This window comes from Nycticebus coucang, chromosome 14, assembly GCF_027406575.1.
Source record: "Nycticebus coucang isolate mNycCou1 chromosome 14, mNycCou1.pri, whole genome shotgun sequence".
NCBI classification, from domain to species: domain Eukaryota; kingdom Metazoa; phylum Chordata; class Mammalia; order Primates; family Lorisidae; genus Nycticebus; species Nycticebus coucang.
Window position 1 is genome coordinate 50323965 of NC_069793.1, and position 13409 is coordinate 50337373.

At 42.4% G+C, this 13409-nt stretch overlaps 1 protein-coding gene and 1 non-coding gene across 2 annotated transcripts in view; one reads left to right on the forward strand and one right to left on the reverse strand.

The window, feature by feature from the left end:
• SPON1 (spondin 1) overlaps window positions 1-13409 on the reverse strand; it is a 295842-nt gene that overhangs the window by 183164 nt on the left and 99269 nt on the right. The gene's annotated exons all lie outside the window — the stretch shown is intronic.
• LOC128566218 (small nucleolar RNA SNORA2/SNORA34 family) lies at window positions 8579-8717 on the forward strand. The gene has a single exon (XR_008374506.1). It is a non-coding gene; the product is annotated as a small nucleolar RNA SNORA2/SNORA34 family (small nucleolar RNA).

Below are 13409 nucleotides of genomic sequence, written 5' to 3' on the forward strand. Positions count from 1 at the left end.
GCTGACTAAGTGCTAACTAGGCAAGTGGGAGGGAGAAGAAAGGGAGAAGGCAGCACTTACAAAATCCTTGAGGTGGGCTGGATCTGGTAATTCATGCCTATAATTCTAGCACTCTGGGAGGCTGAGGTGGGAGGATCCCTGGAGCTCAGAAGTTGGAGACCAGCCTGAGTAAGAGCAATCCCTTATCTACTAAAAACAGAAAAGTTAGCCAGGTGTTGGGAAGGTGCCTGTAGTCCCAGCAACTCGGGAGGCTGAGGCAAGAGGATCTCTTGAGCCCAGGAGCTTGAGGTTGCTGTGAGCTATGATGCTACAGCACTCAACCCAGGGCAACAGAGTGAGACTATGTCTCTAAAAAAAAAAAACTTGAGGTGGGGAAGGATAGGAGCTCTTTGGAGGACCTATGAATGGTGTGAACCAGGAAGGTAGAACAGTTTGAGCATCTCTAATCCAAAAATTTGAAATGTAAAACACTCTAAAATCTGAAACTTTCTGACTTCTGACATGACAGTGGAAGTGGGAAATTGCAAAACTCACTTCATGTGACAAGCTAAGACACTTGTTGGTAGCATATAAATTCAGAGTTAGGAATGATGGTGATGACAAACAACTATAGATTGTCCACAAAGGTGGCGGAAGTAGTAATATCCTTACTTTTTGATGGTAAAAAGTTTGATGCACAAAATTATTAAAAAACATTGAAGAAATTACCTTCAGGTTATAAAGTGTTTATGAAATATAAATGAATTTCATGTTTAGACTTGGGTCCCATCCTTAAGATGTCTCATTACATATAGTCAAATATTCCAAAATCTGAAAAAATCCCAAATCCAAAACACTTCTGGATCCCAAGCATTATGGAGAAGGGCTGCTCAGCTTGTATGAGATGAGCTGGGGAGGTGGGCAAGGCCAGGTTACCCACAGCCGGCATGGAGAAGGCATTACACTCCAAGTTCAACGCAATCTCTTTGAAGAGTATGCCTGGAAGACTGAGATGATCAGATTTGCTCTTTCAAAAGAGCACTTGGGACATAGTAAAAATAAGCTGGTGTGTAGCTGCAGTGGACAGAATTCCTATGAAAATCAAATTTCACCTCAATAAAGTTCTCTGGCTAAAAAAACCTGAAAACCACTGATCTACAGGATCAAATACAAACTTCAGGTATTCAAGTGTCTTTCTAATCTTTCCCCTAAACTCTCCTGGCTTCATTTGTCATCACTTTGTGTCAAACTTTCTGGGTTCCAGACTTTGGATGGTTATTCTTTTTGTCTGAAATGCCTCTTCCCACTCTCCTAAGCCTCTTCCTGTGCTGTTTCCTTGGCCAGAGTCACCCATAACTAGCTTTTGCTTGCATCTGTAACGAATACTCTGAATTTTCTTCCTCCTACTGTGAATAGGAGCACCATGGCCAACCCTATGATTTAAAGGCATAATCATGCTTTGAAAAGTAATTTCCCCCCAATTTTTGAAAACTACGATTGCAAAAATCAGAGGGCCCAGAGAGAGAGAAAATGTGTATTTCCTATATGATGTTTCAGTTTCCTTCACCCCTCGATGTTTCATGAAGTCTAAGGCAGCTCATTCCCTCTTTTTAATAATTGTCATCTCTGAACCCTTACAATTTGGCAGTGACTGTACTAAAGAGGCGTGTTATATACATTACCTTATTTAATGTATGTTTTACATATGTGACAGGTCCTCAAATTCTTCATCCCAAACTCTTATGCTAGATGTATTTTTAAATCAGAATTTTTCAGATATTAGAAAGTTGAGATAATGCATCAATACCCCTATAATCAAATACATCAACATTCTACAGCAAAATGGTACATTATTCATACTAAAAGGATAGGTACAAATTACAAATAGCTAAACATCAGTTAGGTAAGATTTGGCAAACTTGTCAAATTCTCTTATTTTCAGATGAGGGTTTATAGCTATTTCACCTTTTTTTACATGTAAGGATGACTGAGACACAAGAGGTTAAGTAACTTGACCAGGTTTTGAAGATCCCTCCATCTACCTCTGAAGTCCATGGTCCGTCTTACATGCAGAGAGATTCAAGGTGAACATATATATAAAGTTGCCATGTGAGATTATAAAATGCAATCCCAAATTAATTTCCCTGAGACCCATTTTATTATCTCACAGAACAACCTCAGACAGCTGAGATTTGGTGTGTTTCCCTGGAGCCAGTGCATGGTCATGTAGAGAGTTTCATTTAAAAGATTAAGCTTGGGGGCAGTGCCTGTGGCTCAAGGAGTAGAGTGCTGGTGGGTTCAAACCTGATCCTGGCCAAAAAAACTGCAGCAACAATAACAACAACAAAAGATTGAGCTTGGCCAACCCTCTATATGCTCTTTGGGCTTCAAACTCTGTGAGGTCAAACGGCAGGATGCTTAGAAAAGTCCTATTCTCATCTAGTCCCTATAGCTGGGCCTCAACTGTCTCTTCCCAGCCCTTCTGACTACTCATTCCAAGCCCTGCTCCATACCCCCTCTACCCATGGGACTCCTTCTGTCCTTCCTTGGGGGTCCTCAAAGCCACATGCACACACACACACCCTTTAGTTACCTGACTCAAACCCAACAAAGATGTCCCTTCCTTCAGGCTTATTCCTTGACCCAAGTTTCCTCTCTATAAGAGCCTCTGGGCTTCTCCATGTACAGAACTTATTAACCTGCATTGTCACAGCCTATTTACTTTTCTATCTCCTTTGCTGAATTACAAGCTTCTTAAGAGCAGGAACTGTATTTTACTCATTTCATTCCAATACTGGGATTCAAGAAGAAGGAACAAGGCTTGGGGAAATGTAAAGAATTTGATATTAATGTGGCTATAGGGAGACGGTGGCCAGTCTAGCGGGTGGTTAGACACAGGGAATTGTACCTTGGGTGAGATGTGAGAGGCTGGGAGTTGCTGGGCCTCTGTAAGAGTTGAAGCATTTGGAGTGACTGATGTCACCCAGGGAAAGTGTGCGGAGTGAGAAAGAGAGTCAAGAGGACCTCAGAACTCTGAGGAAGACCAAAATTCACCTACAGAGATGCCAGCAGAGACCAAGACTTTGGTATGCGTGGTTGCAAAAGTTTCTTTTTATTCCTCATTTGGTCAAATCCTGAGAGAATTCTATATTCTGAGAAAATGCATTTTACTTTGAGTCTGTTCCCATCAAAAGTATAAAACTCAGCTGTGGCTTATAAATCACATTATTGTTCAGAAAAAATAATAGCTTTACAAGATGAGAAAGCTGTTAGTAAGAATTTCCTTAGCATTTCAAAATGACAAATTTCTCCCATTCTGTGTCCCAATTTGGCAGTCCTGTTGCATAGCATTTATATACTGAATGCTCTCTTATCATGAGAAAGTGTGTTAAGGAAATCTAAATTAAATTTCTCAGTATGTTAGCTTCTCAAACTTTGGATTATTGAGTTCTAAATAACTCACTAATCATTTCGAAAGTTTTCTTTTAAACCGGAAGTGAACATTTCCAGAAATGTCATCCTGCTTCTCTTAGGTGCTCAGCTCTCTTCTGTCTGAAGGGTTTATTCATTTACTGGTCTTTTTCCTTGGGGAATTTGGGAGAAGTTAGTTTGCTACATTGTGGCTCTGCTGTTTAGTGCTGGGATCCCTGCTTCCAGAGAGAGGGAGATCTAAGAAACTGAAGTACTTGGGAGAGCTCAGCTGACTTAAAAAATACACCTGGACCCTGAGAGTTGGTCTGTGTCACTGCCACATAGAGACAGCTCAGGTTAGGGCCTGCTGTATCATTTTACACTGAGTAAATATCTAGTATGTGGTGGCCATTGTCTTTGCTATTGTTAAATTACCAGCCCCTAATGAACTGCTTGGCACATAGTAAAGTGTTTAATAAACAGCTATTATTATAAATGACTTCAGGTCTGTCCCTTTTGCTCATGGAGGGGGAAGTGAGGGTATTACCTTGATCAGCTGCTACAGGCAGAGATAATAAATTGCCAAAATGAAGCCTGGGTTTGTGGTCTTTAGACTATTTTTGCCAATTCTCTTCCCAATTCCAGTAAAATTCTTATTACTGAACATTTCTTGGAATAGCTTATGAAATTCATCTATGGTGTCAGGGATCTTTTCCATTAAGGTGGTCCAGTTTATAACCAGGAAAATCTATTCCCTTCTACGAATGAAAGAACAACAATATTTTATAACTGTGGGAGGACCCAGTTATAAAATACTGAAATAACAGGGATGGTACTATCAGGCACGGAGGTTGTCTGTCTTATTTGACTTCACAAGGATGTCAGGTGCCAACCGGACGATGGCTGCACATTAGTGAAGAGGCTGTGTGTGTATGCCCTGTTTCAGGCTCTTCTCAGTCAAAACATATGGCTTTAGTGGGTCTCAGGAAACGGAGCTATCCAGGAGTTGACAGGTATTGTGACAGCCCAGGATCATGTGCCATGGGAAAAGAAAAGTGAAAACGTATCTATAGGAATCTATCTACAAGACACACAACTCCATAACTGTCCAAGGCTAAGGTCACAATCTCTGCTTGGGGTCACAAAGCTATAGAGTCAGAGACTGGTATAGTCACCGACTATGACTGCAGAGAAGTAATTCTTATAGCCATCATGAGTTATCCATAGAACATTTACTGAGCACTTATTTTGTGCCAAGCACTTTGTTAGGAACTAAAATTTCAACGATAAATAAGAAGGCCAGGTGTGGTGGCTCACACCTGTAATCCTAGTACTCTGAGAAGCTGAGGCAGGTGGATTGCTTGAGCTCAGGAGTTTGAGACCAGCCTGAGCAGGAGTGAAACCCCATATCCACTAGATATAGAAAAATTAGCCAGGCATTGTGGTGGGTACTTGTAGTCCCAGCTACTTGGGAGGCTGAGGCAAAACAATTGCTTGAGCCTAAGAGTTTGAGGTTGCTGTGAGCTATGATGATACCACAGAACTCTACCAGGGCAACAGAGTGAGACTCTGTCACAAACAAACAAACAAACAAACATGAATAAGAAATGGTTCCTTCCATTAAGGTGCTCCTATTCTAGTGGGTGAAAGACAAACAGAAAAAGCAAACTGGAAACCAATGTAGAGCATATTAATGGAGGAACATGGGAGGCAAAAGTGAAGTGATTGACTTTACAATGGCAAAGCTTCTGGATGGGGAGGGAGATGATGGCGGCGCTGATGATCTGAACTGGGAGAGGAACTGGAAATGAAGACTCCATGAGACACATGGTAGGGAACCTTATAGGACTATGTGACTTACCAGATCTGGGGCAGAAAGAGAATGTTGAACCTAAGTTATGTTATTTACTTATTGTTTATTTTTCTAAGCACTTCGCAAATACATAGCATCACTGTATTTTGCTGTGTATGATAATACACATCCATGTTTGGGGCCTAAGCTTTTAGGAAAAAAAGTTTTATTTTAATTTTTTGGTTCAATTTTTTTGTTTGTATTTAGGCATTTGTTTTTTTGTATTATAAAGTACTTTTAGCATTTATTTTTTAACACAATTTTTTAACAAGAAAACTTACATGAATCGAGCTGGAACATATTCTTCTTAGCAAAGTATCTCAAGAATAGAAGAAAAAGTATCCAATGTACTCAGCCCTACTATGAAACTAATTTATGGCTTTCATATGAAAGCTATAACCCAGTTATAACCTAAGAAAATGGGGAAAGGGGAAAGGGAGAGGAGCGGAGGGGGGAGGGGGAAGGATGGGTGGAGGGAGGGTAATTGGTGGGACCACACTTATGGTGCATCTTACAAGGGTACATGTGAAACTTACTAAATGTAGAATACAAATGTCTGAACACAATAACTAAGAAAATGCCAGGAAGGCTATGTTAACCAGTGTGATGAAAATATGTCAAATGGTCTATGAAACCAGTGTATGGTGCCCCATGATCACATTAATGTACACAGCTATGATTTAATAGGAAGAAAGAAAGAAAGAAGGAAGGAAAGAAGGAAGGAAGGGAAGGGAAGGGAAGGGAAGGGAAGGGAAGGGAAGGGGTGGTAGGCACTTGTGGCTCAAAGGAATAGGGTGCCGGCCCCATATGCCAGAGGTGGCAGGTTCAAACCCAGCCCCAGCCAAAAACTGCAAAAAAAAAAGAAAATTTATGTAACAAAAAACTACAAAACATAAGAACAGATACAAGGTACAAGAAAATTTATGTACCAATAACAAATAATACTACCCAGGTATAATGTGCATCCTTATTTTCCTCTCAAAAATTTGGGCAAAAAGTGTGCATTGAATAAGACAAAATACAGTAACTCATTTAATCTACCCATTAGCCCCAACAGGTAGGCAGTACTATTATCCCTGTTTTACAAATTAAAAAACACCCCATATGAAATTCTCAATGACTAGGTAGAGGAATGGCAACACCAGGGACTGAAACAGAAGATGAAGAATATTTTCAATTTTTGGAATTTTTAATGAGGTAATTGTAGATTCACATACAGTTGTAAGAAATAATACAGACAGATTATACTCTTTGCCTGGCTTCCCCCAGTGGTGACATTCTGCAGAACTTAAGTATAACAGAACAACCAAGCTAAAGACATTGACATAATCCACTGGGCTTAAGTCTGGGGTGCACTGGAGTTAGAGCAAAGCCAGATTATGCCATTCTAAAGAAACTGTGCTTATAATCTGTCACACTCTGATAGATATACCCAAATGACTCTCAGAACAAGCCTGTTAGAACCCCAGCTGGATAATCATCTCTAAGTGCTGTGGCATTTGGTGACTCAGGGACAGGAAAGCCATTTCTGGCTGAGATGAGGTGGAGATTGGGGTGGTCCTAGGGATGTATTGGTAGGAAGGAGGTCAATTGTGTAAAGCTTCTTGGAAAACTGATACTAGGGCTGGACTTGGAATCCTGGGGACTAGATCTGTGACCAGGGACAGGAACATTGCAGTCGTGAGAGCTACATACCAAAAATAGACCCTTGGCAGGTACACCATCTATGAGCCTTGGAAGCAATGACTTCTGCTTTGAGCAGACATCTCTGCCTGACTCAGGGGCCTGGGCTTTGCACAGAGATGCACACCTACATGCAGCTTAGATAAGTAGAATCTGGCTGTGAGGTCAGTTAGATTCTTAACTAGCCTACAACCCATTTCCAACCTTGTCCAGTCATTAGGTTTCAGAAGCTCTTGATTCACATCACTGAACAAAGTTCCATCTACAAATCTCTGGTTCTAATTTTAATACAAATTAGAGGAAAACTAGTGTTAGCACTCAGTTTATTTCCTCCCAGAATCTTAGCCCTAGGGATAACAAGCTTACCACGGTTCCACTTTGGGATAACAAGCTTACCACGGTTCCACTTTCTCTCATTACTGTTCAGTCTTAGACCTCCTCTTCATCATATATCTTGTCAATACAATCACTCTAGCACCTTAACATTTATACTTCCCCCTAAAATCCAGAGGAAAACTAATGAGGAATTGATTTTTATGTCATAAAAGAGATATAAAAAGAATAGAATAAAACTGGATTGTGTTTTAAAAGAAGTAATTTAGATGTGAGCGGTATTAACACCAGTCAGACATTCATTTACTCAAGAATTTGTTTAACAGAGTAGGGCCATGAAGCTGTGTTAGGACTTAGAGGTGCAGAGGTGAATAAGACACAGTGTGCAGGACACCAAAGAGCTGACAGGAGAGAGACATGGAACATGATGAGTCAGGGCACTGGATAACAAGTACTAAGGTTTGCCAATATCCACTCCTTCCATGTCCCATGTTTGCAGAGCCGTCATTGTTTGGGGGCAGCCAGTCACAAGAGACCTATTCTTATCTCAGCCTCTCTTGCAACTGGAGGAGGGGAACACATGACCCACACGAGGCCTCAGTAACATAAAAAGAGGCTTGTGGGATGGGGGGGAGATCTCCTGAGGAAGTTTTGCTTTCCAGATGGAAGAAATTAATGATCTATCCTGACCTGTCCTTCTTTTTCCAGCCTTCATTACAAACGCAATGTGTGAAACAAGGCAACAATTTTGCGACTGTGAGGAAAGGCCAAGAAAAATCACAAAGACACTGATGTCATTTAGTTGCTAAAACAGTACTAGCAGTCACCTACCTCTGGCCTTTTTGTTATATGAGAAAAATAAACCTCTATTTGATGAAACTATCATTAGCCAAGTTTTCTAGTGAATAGTGCTCTTTCTACGTCGACAAAGTTTAGATAAAGTATCGTGGGAAGCAAAGAAGGTGGTTCAGAAGGTAGAAGGAGCCCTGAATAAAGGCCACAAGATTGCACGGGGAACCCTGAAGGCCTCTAGTGGGAGTGAGAGGCAGGGATACTTTGATCAGAAGAGTTTCTAAGAAGGACAGCTGTGGACAAGGCCTTAAGAGAGGGCGCTGGATTTGGAACTGAGTGGTCCCTGCTGCCCTGTGCTGGGACAGGCCTGCAGGTGTGTCTTCTGGTCTGAAAAGAGACAGGGAGGTAAAGAGAAGGCGTGGTGGGGGGTGGGGGTGGGAGTTTGATAGGACAGTGCCAGTGAGGGAAATACTCTGCTTTCTCTGGAGGAAGCTTTCACATGCCTGGAAACTAAGGCTGAGAAAACAGTAGACATTCTTAAGAGGAACCAACAGTTTGCTGAAGCTCTTGGTTTCAAGCAAGAGCCTAAAGAATTATCTTTCTATGGTCTTTTGACCATTTCGGAACTTTAGAAATGTAGTGGTCGATTCATTGGAAAGAAATAGTATGAGTCATTGGTGATAGAGGCGGTCCAGTATTTATTTGTAGTCTTACTACTGGGGTTCCAAAATATCCATAAAATATTATATCTATCTCAAGTGGATATATAAGTTATTGTTAGAATTATAGTGCTGTTAAATCTTAATTACACCCCCCTAAAACTACTGTGGGTTTTCACCCAAAATAAAAAGGTGATTCTATAGTAAAAAAAAAAAAAAGAAGAAGAAATTCTTGGACCTGCTGCATCACTGGCTGGAGATCTGTCAGCTATTGGAAAAATCTTAAATAACCTAACATGAAGAAAATGGACAGACTGCAGGACATGGTCACAGTTGTGCAATTCTGGGTAGTGAACGGACCATTGCTAGTTTCCAATAGTTGTTTAAACCAAACCATCGATTTTTCTTTTTTATCATCTTTTGGCCCTCAATGGTGTCCTTTCTCTGGCTTAAATTATCTGTGGCATTTCTCAATCTTACAAAGAGATATATGTCTAATCTCCTAGTCTGGGGTGAAGGTAATATCTCACATACATTATTAGGTCAAATTATTTTCTGTTTTATTATTTATTTATTCATTCATTTTTTTAGAGATGGGGTCTTGCTCTGTTGCCCAGGCTGAAGTGCAGTGGCATGATCATAGCTCATTGAAACCTCAAACTTTTGGGCACAAATGATCCTCTTTCCTCAGCCTCCTGACTAGCTGGGACTACAGGCATGAACCATTGCACCCAGATTTTTTTCCCTCTTAATAATACATGAACCAGGGGTTCGATGTTACTGAAAAAATTACTTTTCTTCTTCAATCAGCCTCAGCACATTATTTAGCATTTTGTGATGTGATTGGTGCTGTGTTACTAGTCAAGGGACAACTGACAGCTTCACTCTTTCTATGATATTGTTGAACCTATGATTATGAATGCCTCTTACAGTTAACTGGTTAACTGCTGATTGGTGGCTTGGCTGATTTTCCCCTCCAACTTCTTCACATCTTTAAACCCTCCCCAGACCATGAGACCCTTCAGCTCAGGGACTGTCTCCTATTCATCATTGTGTCCCTGGAACCTAATAGAGAATCTGTCCAAGGTTTATCAAACCTCAGGTTCTTAATCTGGGGTTTGAAGACAGGTTTTTAGGATGATGAAATTTTGTTTGATGTGCATAAGCATAAGGGTAAGAATTCATAGCTTTTATCGGCTTCTCAAAGGGGTTCCTGACCTCAAAAAGCTTAAGAACCACCATTAAGTCTGAAATACATGATGGTAGATAAGTGGAATGGCATGACTGTCATTCCATTTAATAAACTCTCTAGCTATGATATATACTTTTTTCTAAAGATTAAGGTTAAATTTTCATTCCAGGCCTCCAGTGCTTCAACTGCTTTTTCTCCAGACTATGCTTGGATCAAAAATAGAACCTGGCTAGGCTGGAAAACAAGAAATAGAAAGCATTGCTCTTGGGTTTCTCAGGTATTCTGTGCAGAGTCCTGGCTGCTCCCTGGCCGGGGCATGGGTGAAATCACATAATCACCTCAGCCTCCTGGGGAGAGGAAATGCTGCCACATAGCCAGGTTCACACGGGTCAGCACTCTCTGCAGTCTGTCCCACTTTGCCTTGGCCTCTGCCCCCTTCCTGTTCTGTGTGTTTCTGTAAGTCAGGACTGGCAGCCAGAGCCCTGTCCTCTCAGGTGGAAGGAAACAATCCAAGTGGCACAGCAAGGTCTTTGCCCGCAGGCCACCTGCCGTTCTCGCTGTTCTCCAGGCCTCCTCGGCTTTCTTCTGTGAAATGGGAGCATCACGCAGAGCAGAATTGTGTTGGGAGGTGCTTCCTCCTCTAGGCAGCTTGGGGGGAGGTAGGGAGGTTGGTGTTCTTAGCTAAGGATTCATGGTCCATGAACAGGCTCTAGTGGGTCCCTGAACCTGTAAAAAAAACTGTATGGAAACTATATGCAAAACTGTAAGCATGTGTGTTGCTTTGGGGAGAGATTCTCTAAGAGCCACTGCTCTAAATTAGAAGTCAGGATTTTCCTGCTTGTTAGTACCCACCCAAGCCCCCTCCGCAGACTGTCCCAGAAGCCCCCTAAGGAAGGAGGGCAGGCATGGGAGGTGAAATCAAGCATTTCCTGGTTAATTACCGCAGTAAGCGCCTAACGGTTCCCTCCCCTTGCCATCCCATCCAGTTTATCTGCACTCTGCCAGGGAATTAACTGTCACCTTCAGGACATCCTCCTGTCCTTTCATAGATCATTAGGCAACAACAGGACTGGGTCCTAATTGTCTCACTCCCACCTCCACCCGCCCCAGTCCACAGTCTAACACATAGTAGGTCCTCTCTAAACAAAGGCTCCTCTCTCACTTAGGGATTGCAGGCCAACCTCTTGACTACAACTGTGAACACTGAGGAACAAGCTGCCTTTCCAGTCTGACACTCCGTCTTTCCCAACTACCTGGACCTCGCTCTGCCCTTGCTGTGTGTGGAACGGGTCCCATGTCCCCTGCCAACTTTGACTCAATTAGCCAGGAATGAACTCCCCTTCCTTTCCGCCTCATCAGGTCCCAATCATCCATCACCATCACTTCTTCCTCAGAGCCTCATTGAGCCAGACCACCAGGAGTGACCTGTTCCTCTGCTGGGCTTCTGGGACAGTCTGTCTTTACCATTCATTTGGCACCAGGGCATTGGGTACTCCTGATATTTGCTTGAACCTTACTTAATATCTTGCATCATCCCTTGACTCATTGTGTATTTATGTTTTGTGATTCCATCTGAATTCTGAGCCTTTTGAGAGCAGGGAGCCTTGTCGTTTCCTTATGGCCTGTCTAAACTTGGCACAGTGCCTCTCCTACAAGAGGCATTGGAGGTGGGCTGATCTGATGGTATGCTGACTTTTCCCCATAATTCAGCTCTTTTAAATTCAACACATAGGTCCACAGTCTGGCAAGAAGCATAAACCCTCTGTATTTGCAGTGCCACCCAGAGTGCCATGTGATCAGCAAACAGTGACTGGTTTGAGTCACAGAACATTTCCCACTGCAGAAAGGCCACTTATGTCTGCTTTGGTTTGACCAAGAGAGGCAGTTTGGCTGATGGTAACCATTGTCCTCAAAAGGAACCCTTGAGGTTGAATTCATAATCCCCTCACAGTATCGGGCATCAGCAGGATGCTATATCCACCAAGGTTAAACCAAGAACAGAGCTTTCTTTTTTTTTTTTTTGTAGAGACAGAGTCTCACTTTATGGCCCTTGGTAGAGTGCCGTAGCATCGCACAGCTCACAGCAATCTCCAACTCCTGGGCTTAAGCGATTCTCTTGCCTCAGCCTCCGGAGCAGCTGGGACTACAGGCGCCCGCCACAACGCCCGGCTATTTTTTGGTTGCAGTTTGGCTGGGGCCGGGTTTGAACCAGCCACCCTCGGTATATGGGGCCGGTGCCCTACCGACTGAGCCACAGGCACTGCCCAAACAGAGCTTTCTTTATGGAAAAGACACTTGCTGCTGACACTGTGCATTCTACTTTGCTCATGCCTTGAGTTTCCCCGTGTTTCCTCTTTTCAATGTCCGCACCTCTCTTGTAGAACCCAACCTCATCCTCGTGTGATGTGAGCTCATGGGAGGTAAGCCAAGGTCATCTCAGACCCCTGCAGAGTTCTGAAGCAACAGCATGAGCCCCTATGGAAAGCCACAAAATCTAGGCATGATTTGTCCTGTTTTCTAGACTTTCTCCTAGAAAATATTTCAGAGATAAGAAAAATAGGATGAAGGGAAGGGAGAGAGGAAGGGAAGAAAGAGGCTAAGGGCTCTAGCTTTTTTAGTGAAAAATGTGGAAGAGAAATTAATGGGACCCTATTTGAATGCAGAGCAGAATGCAAGCGAGTGTTATTTTTAAGAATAGTGAACCACTAATGCTTGTGATGGAGGACTTGGAAATGATTCTAGAGCCTTTTATCTATGTTAAATGAGGTACCACAAACTTTTTTTTAAATTGGCAAGGAATAAATTAAAACCCAGCAAATCAATAAAAATATCTATCCTCCAGTTGACAATGAAACATGTACAGATTATATGTCTCAGAGGAGGGAGTTGAACTTCAGAGCATGTGTCCCAAGGAAATGCTTAAAACCTTTACCAAACAGGGGTAGGTAGGAGAAGCCACAGAGGGGAGAAAGGAGGTGAGAATACCCTCAATCTCCTCATCTCCATAAGAGAATAAGAGTAACACCAGATAGTCACCGCTTCATGGAGCAGCACATCAGACATCCTTGAAGCTGAACCCTCACATGTAAGTTTGACCCAAAGATCAAACTTTTCTAGGGCCTGTGCCCTGGTGAATGTTTTGTTTTGTGTTTGCACACGGATGATTTATACCATCAGGTTGAGATGTCCATTTCCCTAGTGTTCTGGATGGCCTCATGTCAAGGTTAGTTTTAAAACAAAGTGAGGTACATTTCAAGAAAGCAAACTAGCAGAATCCTTATCCCAGGAGGACCTGTGGTAATGCTCTTTTGATAATAACATTCTGCCCTATATTTAATGCCTCTCGTCTAAAGGCATCAACATGCATATGTTTCTTTGGGCCAACATACTTAGTCTTGAAAATCTACAATTCAACCTCCTGCTGAGTTGGATTCTTTTCTGCTCAAGCTGCCCTGGAGATGAGCAGCAGTGCCTCATGGCCACAGGTCCAATGTCACCAACTGGCCCA